Raw genomic sequence first — 10,095 nt, 5'->3', positions numbered from 1 at the left:
CATAGCTCAAAAGATTGAAGCGAAGCATGAAGAGCAATTCTAACAAATCATAGCATAATTTTGACTCTCTCGAATAAGTGTGTTTGGCAAGGATAGATGACACAAACTAAAAAGCAAAACAAGCAAAGAGTCATATCATACAAGACGCTCCAAGCAAAACTCATGAAAAGTGACGAATAAAAATATAGCTCCAAGTAAAATACCAATGGTCGTTAGAAGAAAGAGGGGATGCCTTCCGGGGCATCCCCAAGCTTAGTTGCTTATTTCTTCTTTGGACAATAACTTGGGGTGCCATGGGGCATCCCCAAGCTTAAGATCTTCTTGCTCCTTATTCCTTCATCCATCGTGATCTCACCCAAAACTTGAAAACTTCAATCACACAAAACTCAACAAAACCTTCGTGAGATCCGTTAGTATAAGAAAGCAAATCACCACTCTAAGTATTGTTGCAAACCCATTCATATTTTATTTTTGCATTATATCTATTGTATTCCAACTTTACCATGGCTTATACCCCCCGATACAAACCATAGATTCATCAAAATAAGCACACAACGCAAAGAAAAAAAAATCTATCAAAAACAGAATAGTCTATAGCAATATGAAAACTCCGTATACTTCTGTAACTCCAAAAATTCTAAAAAATTAGGAAAACGTAGGCAATTTATTTATCAATCTTGTGTAAAAACTTCAGAATTTTTTGCCAGTTCTGTGATTTAGTAAAATTATTTTACTGGACGTAAAAGTTTTTGTTTTTCAACAAGATCAAATCAACTATCACCAAACATAATCCAAAGGCTTTACTTGGCATAAAAACTAATTAAAACATAAAAACACAATCATAACATTAGCATAATTGTGCGAACACTCAAGAACATAAATAAAAAGGCAAATAAAATTTATTCATTGGGTTGCCTCCCAACAAGCGCTATCGTTTTATGCCCCTAGCTAGGCATAATGCATATATTCAAGTATTATCATCTTTGGTTCTAGATCCATAACATGCCCTCATGATTGATTCATATGGTGGCCTAATTCTTGTTCTAGGGAAGTGCTCCATACCCTTCCTTAGTGGAAATTGAAATTTAATATTGCCTTCTTTCATATCAATCACGACACCTATAGTGCGTAAAAACGATCTACTAAGTATAATTGGACAAGACAGATTGCAATCAGTATCAAGAACAATAAAATCTATGGGTACATAATTCCTATTTGCAAGAATAAGAAATCATCAATTTTTCCCATAGGCTTTTTAATAGTAGAATCTGCCAAGTGCAAATTAAAAGAACATTCTTCAATATCGGTAAGACCAAGCACACCACGTAAAGATTTCGAAATTGTGGAAACACTAGCATTCAAATCACATAAAGCAAAACACTCATAATTTTTAATCTTGACTTTGATAGTAGGTTCCCATTCATCATGTAATTTCCTAGGAATTGAAATATCTAATTCCAACTTTTCTTCTAAAGCTTTCATCATGGCATCTACGATATGTTTAGTAAAAGCTTTATTGTGTTCATAGGCATGGGGCGAATTTATCATGGATTGCAACAAAGAAATACAATCAACCAAGGAGCAATTACCATAATTAAAGTGTTTGTAACCCAAAAGGGTGGGCACATCACTAGTTAAGGTTTTGACCTCTCCAAACCCACTTTTATCATTTTTTTCATCAAGATTCTCACCCTCTGAATTGTCGGGACACCATCTAGCCAAAGTTGACTCTTCTTCAGTCCCTTTATCCTCAATTTTAATTTTACTAAACAAAGAATAAATAGAAGAAACACAAATCATTTTAAGATCTTCATCATTTTTATTAAAGCAATCGGTAGTGAACGCTATTTCTAAAAATTCTCTTTTAGCTCTAAGCATAGCGGTTCTTTTCTTACTTTCATCTATAGAAACATATAAAGCTTTAATTGATTCTTCAACCTTGGGCACAAAAAATTTCAACTTGAGATTTTCTACATCATGGGAAATTCTATCAATGCTTCTAGACATATCATCAATCTTATTCAACTTTTCTTCTATCGTGGTACTGAAAGCTTTTTGAGCATTAATAAATTCTTCAATATTATTCTCAAGATCAAAGGTGTTCCTATTTTTATTATTATAAGAAGGATTACCATAATTATTAGTGGAAATTTCCCGGGAAAGGCTTAGGATTAAAATTACCTCTATAAGCATTGTTATTAAAGTTGTTTCACGAGATAAAATTCATATCTATGACATCACTATTTTGCCCAATAAAAGTAGACGAAGGCACATCATTAAGATCAATAGGAGCATTTTTATCAGCAACCAATTTCATAAGAGCATCAACCTTTTCACTCAAATTAGAAATTTCTTCAATCGAATTAACTTTTTTACTAGTAGGTGCTCTTTCGGTATGCCACTGTGAATAATTTTTCATAATATTATCTAGCAATTTAGTAGCTTCACCCAAAGTAATTTCCATAAAAGTACCACCCGCGACAGAATCTAAAAGAGTTCTACAAGAAAAATTCAATCCCGCATAAATTTTTTGTATAATCATCCAATGATTATACCATGAGTAGGCCAATTTCTTTGCATCAATTCCATTCTTTCCCAAGATTGCGCAACATGTTCATGTTCAATTTGCTTAAAATTCATGATATGAGTTCTAATGGAAATAATTTTCACGGGCGGAGAGTACTTAGTAATAAAGCATCTTTGCACTTATCCCAATAATCAATACTATTGCGAGACAACGAAGAAAACCAAATTTTTGCACGATCTCGCAAGAAAAAGGAAATAATTTAAACTTCACAATATCATTTCCACATCTTTTTTCTTTTGCATATCGCATAATTCTACATACGCATGTGTTAAGATGGGATGCGGCATCCTCGTTAGGAGTGCCGAAAAATTGATCTTTCATGACAAGATTCAACAAAGTGACATTAATATCACAAGACTCCGCACTAGTGGCGGGAGGAGCAATCAGAGTGCTAATAAAATCATTGTTATTGGTATTGGAAAAATCACACAATTTGGTATTTTCTTGAGACATCGCAACTACACAAACAAGATTTCACACAAAAATAGATCTGACGAGCAAACGAGGAACGCAAAAAAGAGGGCGAATAAAATGGAAATTTTTTGTGAAGTGAGGGAGATGAAAATGAGAAGCAAATGGCAAATAATGTAAATTGCAAGGAGATGAGATTTGTGATTAGGAACCTGATAGATGTTGATGATGTATGCCCAGATGTTGATGATGTATGCCCGACAACGGGGCCAGAAATTCCTTTTGATGTCGCTTGATCTACGTCAGTATTTCCCCAAAGATGAAGGGATGATGCATCACAACTATGGTAGGTATTTCCCTCAGTTATGAAACCAAGGTATCAATCTAGAAGGAGATCCAAGAAACACTATGTAAATGGTACCTGCACACAAACAACAAATACTTGCAACCCGATGCATATAAGGGGTTGTCAATCCCTTCTTTGAGTAACGGCGCCAGAGATTGTGAAGTTGACGCGATAAAATTGTGATAGATTGGATAAATAGATCTTGATAAAATGCGAAATAAAAAAATAATAAAAAAATTGTAGCAATGTATTTTTGGGTTTTTGAAATAATAGATCTGAAAATAAAAGTGGCAAATAATAGACCGGAAAGCAAATATGATAAAGAAGAGACCCGGGGGCCGTAGATTTCACTAGTGGCTTCTCTCAAGAAAATAGCACACGGTGGGTAAACAAATTACTGTTGGGAAATTGATAAAACCTCAAATAATTATGACGATATCTAGGCAATGATCAATATATAGGCATCACGTCCAAGATTAGTAGACCGACTCCTGCCTGCATCTACTACTATTACTCCACACATCTACCGCTATCCAGCATGCATCTAGTGTATTAAGTTCATGGAGAAATGGAGTAATGCAATAAGAACAATGACATGATGTAGACGAGATCTATTCACGTAGGAATAGCCCCCATCTTGTTATCCTTAATAGCAATGATACATACGTGTCTTGATGCCCCTTCTGTCACTGGGAAAGAACACCACATGATCAAACCCATCACAAAGCACCTCTTTCCAATGCAAGATTCGAAGAAGAAGTATGAGGCTATAAATAATCATGCATATAAGAGATCAAAATAAGACTCAAATAACTTTCATGGATATATAGATCTGATCATAAACTCAAAGTTCATTGGATCCCAACAAACACACCGTAAAAATGAGTTACATCAAATAGATCTCCAAGAGACCGTTGTATTGATAATCAAGAGAGAGAGAGAGAGAGGAAGCCATCTAGCTACTGCCTATGGACCCGTAGATCTACAATGAACTACTCACGTATCATCGGAGAGGCACCAATGAGGACGATGAACCCCTCCGTGATGGTGTTTAGATTGGATCTCATGGTTCTGGAACTTGCGGCGGCTGGAGTTGTATTTCATCGACTTCCCTAGGGTTTTTGGAATATTTGGGTATTTATAGGGCGAAGAGGAGGTGCAGGAGGCCACCGAGGTGCCCCCCTCGGGGCACCCCTCTGGTACTTCCTTTGCCCAAGTTGTTCCTTCTGGTCCAGAAAAATTCTCCAAAAAGTTTCGCTGCGTTTGGACTCCGTTTGGTATTGATTTTCCGCGAAGTAAAAAATAAGCAAAAAACAGCAACTGGCACTGGGCACTATGTAATAGATTAGTCCAAGAAATGATATAAAATTGCTATAAAATGATTGTAAAACATCCAAGAATGATAATATAACAACATCGAACAAGCAAAAATTACAGATACGTTGGAGATGTATCAGGGCGTGGGAGGCGATGCTCATCCATCTCTCCCTCCTCTGTTCTTTCTACAACTGCCACCATCATGGCGAGAGGAAGAGGCCGGGTTCGTGCTTCCATTGCTGCAGCGAGAGCTTCTCCTCGACGACACTCCCTCTGTGGCTATAGAGGCGGACTCCAGTGCGCGGGGCGGGGCCGCAGGGCGAGGTCGTGTTCGACGCGGCGCTCGTTGATACGTCTCCAATGTATCTATAATTTTTGATTGTTACATGCTATTATATTATCCGTTTTGGATTTTTTATGGGCTTTAGTATGCAATTTTATATTATTTTTGGGACTAACCTATTAACCGAAGGCCCAGAGCAAATTGCTATTTTTTGTTATTTCAGTGTTTCACAGAAAAGGAATATCAAACGGAATCCAAACGGAATGAACCCTTCACGAGGTTCGTTTTTGGAACAAACGCAATCCAGGAGACTTGGAGTGGACGTCAAGAAAGAAGCGAGGAGGCCACGAGGCAGGAGGGCGCACCCCAGGGGGGTGGGCGCGCCCCCACCCTCGTGGGCCCTCGCAGCTCCACCGACCTACTTCTTCCTCCTATATGTGCCCATATACCCTGAAAACATCCAGGAGCACCACGAAACCCTATTTCCACCGCCGCAACCTTCTGTACCCGTGAGATTCCATCTTGGGGCCTTTTCCAGCGCTCCGCCAGAGGGGGAATCGATCACGGAGGGCTTCTACATCAACACCATAGCCTCTCCGATGATGTGTGAGTAGTTTACCACAAACCTTCGGGTCAATAGTTATTAGCTAGATGGCTTCTTCTCTCTCTTTGGATCTCAATACAAAGTTCTCCTTGATTCTCTTGGAGATCTATTCGATGTAATTCTTTTTGCGGTGTGTTTGTCGAGATCCGATGAATTGTGGGTTTATGATCAAGTTTATCTATGAACAATATTTGATTCTTCTCTGAATTCTTATATGCATGATTTAAATATCTTTGCAAGTCTCTTCGAATTATTAGTTTGGTTTGGCCTACTAGATTGATCTTTCTTGCAATGGGAGAAGTTCTTAGCTTTGGGTTCAATCTTACGGTATCCTTTCCTAGTGACAGTAGGGGCAGCAAGGCACATATTGTATTGTTGCCATCGAGGATAAAAAGATGGGGTTTATATCATATTGCTTGAGTTTATCCCTTTACATCATGTCATCTTTCCTAATGCGTTACTCTGTTCTTATGAACTTAATACTCTAGATGCATGCTGGATAGCGGTCGATGTGTGGAGTAATAGTAGTAGATGCAGAATCATTCCGGTCTACTTGTCACGGACGTGATGCCTATATACATGATCATGCCTAGATATTCTCATAATTATTCACTTTTCTATCATTTGCTCGACAGTAATTTGTTCACCCACCGTAGATTATGCTGTCTTGAGAGAAGCCACTAGTGAAACCTATGGCCCCCGGGTCTATTCTCCATTATTTTATTCTCGCAACAACTAGCTAGTTCTGTTGCCATTTATTTTGCAATATTTAATTTCCAATCTACACAAGAATACCAAAAATATTTATCTTATTATCTTTATCAGATCTCACTTTTTTAAGTGATCGTGAAGGGATTGACAACCCCTTTATCGCGTTGGTTGCGAGGTTCTTGTTTGTTTGTGCAGGTACTAGGCGACTTGCGTGTAGTCTCCTACTGGATTGATACCTTGGTTGTCAAAAACCGAGGGAAATACTTACGCTACTTTGTTGCATCACCCTTTCCTCTTCAAGGGAAAACCAATGCATGCTCAAGAGGTAGCAAGAAGGATTTCTGGTGCCGTTGTCGGGGAGGCTTACACCAAGTCAAGTCAAGATTCGATCTCCCGCCAATGTGCGATTTCTGGCGCCGTTGCGGGGATATTTACGCACAAGTCAAGACATACCAAGTACCCATCACAAACTTTTATCCCTAACATTACATTATTTGCCATTTGCCTCTCATTTTCGTCTCCCCCACTTCACCCTTGCCGTTTTATTCGCCCTCTTTTCTGTTCGCCTCTTTTCCGTCCGTCTCTTTTCGCTTGCTTCTTATGTGTCCGTGTGTTAGATCATTTGTTTCGTCGTCATGGCTAGTACTTCTATCATTGTTAGAACTCCCGATCATGAAGTTCTTAATTTTAAACAAAGGGAGGGAGAAAATCTAAAAAATGCTTGGCATAGAATTTGCAATGCTCAGAATAGATCTAGTAAGAAGCAATCTACTTCCATTCTTCTTCGCAATTTTTATGTAGGCATCACTCCTTGGAACAGATATATTCTTGATACCATTACCGGAGGTAATTTCTTGGGTAGCCATACTTTTGATTCTTATAATGCTATGCTAGATTTGTTTGGCCCACCACCTCTTTTGGTTAATGGAACTATTTTAACCTTGGAACATGTGATGCAAAGGCTTGAAATTATTGAAAATAAAGTTGCCACTGTAGAGTTGATTTAAAATTTGGATAAAAAGATCCACAACCAAATTACCCAATACGGATCTAAGTAGGAGTTGCTCTTAATTTTTTTAAAGAACCCATAGTTAACGAAAAGATAAATCAAGATTCCACAAGAATTTATAAATTTGAGGATATTATTACAAACTTAGGGCCTGCCTTTTCTTCCGTGAAAAATACCCCAAATCCTCCTACTACTAAAATAAGTTTATATATGTGCCTAAAAATAAAGGTGAATCTTCTAGTAAGGAAAATGCGGATCTCAAATCAATAAGTGTTCACAGCAACTTTTTCGCTATCACTAAGGAACCTTTTTCTACAGATGAATTTCTTGATTTCTTTTCTAGGAGTTTGATCATTAATAAAAATAAGGAAACTCCTAAGGGCTATAAGTGTTCCATTGAAGAAATACCAACCAAAGATGACAATACCTAGATCTATTCTTGCTTTTATGCCTAGCTAGGGGCGTTAAACGATGCGCTTGTTGGGAGGCAACCCAATTTTATTTTTGTTTCTTGATTTTTGTTTCTGCTTAGTAATAAATAATTCATCTAGCTTCTGTTTAGATGTGGTTTTATGTTTTTAATTAGTGTTTGTGCCAAGTAGAACCTTTGGGAAGACTTGGGGGAAGTCTTTGCGATCTTGCTGTAAAAAACAGAAACTTTAGCGCTCATGAAATTAGCTGCCATTTTTTACTGGATAGTGCGATTGGGTTGATTCTTTTTGCAGATGATTAATATACAAATTCCTCACGTCCACAAGTTTATTTCAGAATTTCTGGGGTTACATAAGTATTCAAAATCTACAGATTGCTACAGACTGTTCTGTTTTTGACAAATTCTGTTTTTCGTGTGTTGTTTGCTTATTTTGATGAATCTATGGCTAGTATCGGGGGGTATGAACCATAGAGAAGTTGGAATACAGTAGGTTTAACAACAATACAAATAAAGAATGATTTCATTACAATACCTTAGGTGGTGATTTGTTATATTATACTAACGGAGCTCATGAGATTTTCTGTTGAGTTTTGTGTTGTGAAGTTTTCAAGTTTTGGGTAAAGATTTGATGGATTTTGGAATAAGGAGTGGCAAGACCTAAGCTTGGGGATGCCTAAGGCACCCCAAGGTAAAATTCAAGGACAAACAAAAGCCTAAACTTGGGGATGCCCCGAAAGGAATCCCCTCTTTCGTCTTCGTCCATCGGTAACTTTACTTGAGGCTATATTTTTATTCACCACATGATATGTGTTTTGCTTGGAGCATCTTGTATGATTTGAGTCTTTGCTTTTTTGTTTACCACAATCATCCTTGCTATACACACCTTTTGGAGAGATACACATGAATCGGAATTTATTAGAATACTCTATGTGCTTCACTTATATCTTTTGAGCTAGATAATTTTGCTCTAGTGCTTCACTTATATTTTTTTAAGAGCATGGTGGTGGTTTTATTTTATAGAAATTATTGATATTTCATGCTTCACTTATATTATTTTGAGAGTCTTTTAGAACAACATGGTAATTTGCTTTGGCTATAAAATTAGTCCTAATATGATAGGCATCCAAGATGGGTATAACAAAAACTTTCATAAAAAGTGCATTGAGTACTATGAGAAGTTTGATTATTTATGATTGTTTTGAGATATGAGGATGGTAATATTAGAGTCATGCTAGTTGATTAGTTGTGAATTTGAGAGATACTTGTGTTAACGTTTGTGATTCCCGTAGCATGCACGTATGGTGAACCGTTATGTGATGAAGTTGGAGCATGATTTATTTATCGATTGTCTTCCTTATGAGTGGCGGTCGGGGACGAGCGATGGTCTTTTCCTACCAATCTATCCCCCTAGGGGCATGCGGGTAGTACTTTGTTTCGATAACTAATAGATTTTTGCAATAAGTATGTGAGTTATTTATGACTAATGTTGAGTCCATGGATTATACGCACTCTCACCCTTCCACCATTGCTAGCCTCTATAGTACCGCGCAACTTTCGCCGATACCATAAACCCACCATATATTTTCCTCAAACCAGCCACCATACCTACCTATTATGGCATTTCCATAGCCATTTCGAGATATATTTCCATGCAACTTTCCACCGTTCCGTTTATTATGACACGCTTCATTATTGTCATATTGCTTTGCATGATCATGTAGTTGACATCGTATTTGTGGCAAAGCCACCGTTCATAATTATTTCATACATGTCACTCTTGATTCATCGCATATCCTGGTACACCACCAGAGGCATTCACATAGAGTCATATTTTTGTTCTAGTATCGAGTTGTAATTCTTGAGTTGTAAGTAAATAAAAGTGTGATGATCATCATTATTAGAGCATTGTCCCATGTGAGGAAAGGATGATGGAGACTATGATTCCCCCACAAGTCGGGATGAGACTCCGGATGAAAAATAAAAAAATAAAATAAAATAAAAAGAGGCCATAAAAAATAGAGAGAAAATGCCCAAATAAAAAAACGAGAGAAAAAGAGAGAAGGGGCAATGCTACTATCCTTTTACCACACTTGTGCTTCAAATTAGCACCATGATCTTCATGATAGAGAGTCTCCTATGTTTCACTTTCATATACTAGTGGGAATTTTACATTATAGAACTTGGCTTGTATATTCAATGATGGGCTTCCTCAAAATGCCCTAGGTCTTCGTGAGCAAGCAAGTTGGATGCACACCCACTTAGTTTCTTTTGTTGAGCTTCCATACACTTATAGCTCTAGTGCATCCGTTGCATGGAAATCCCTACTCACCCACATTGATATCTATTGATGGGCATCTCCATAGCCCGTTGATACGACTAGTTGATGTGAGACTA

The sequence above is a fragment of the Triticum urartu genome, chromosome 7 (genome assembly GCF_003073215.2).
Source record: "Triticum urartu cultivar G1812 chromosome 7, Tu2.1, whole genome shotgun sequence".
In the NCBI taxonomy this organism is placed as follows: Eukaryota; Viridiplantae; Streptophyta; class Magnoliopsida; order Poales; family Poaceae; genus Triticum; species Triticum urartu.
Note: the sequence above shows the minus strand (reverse complement) of the source record.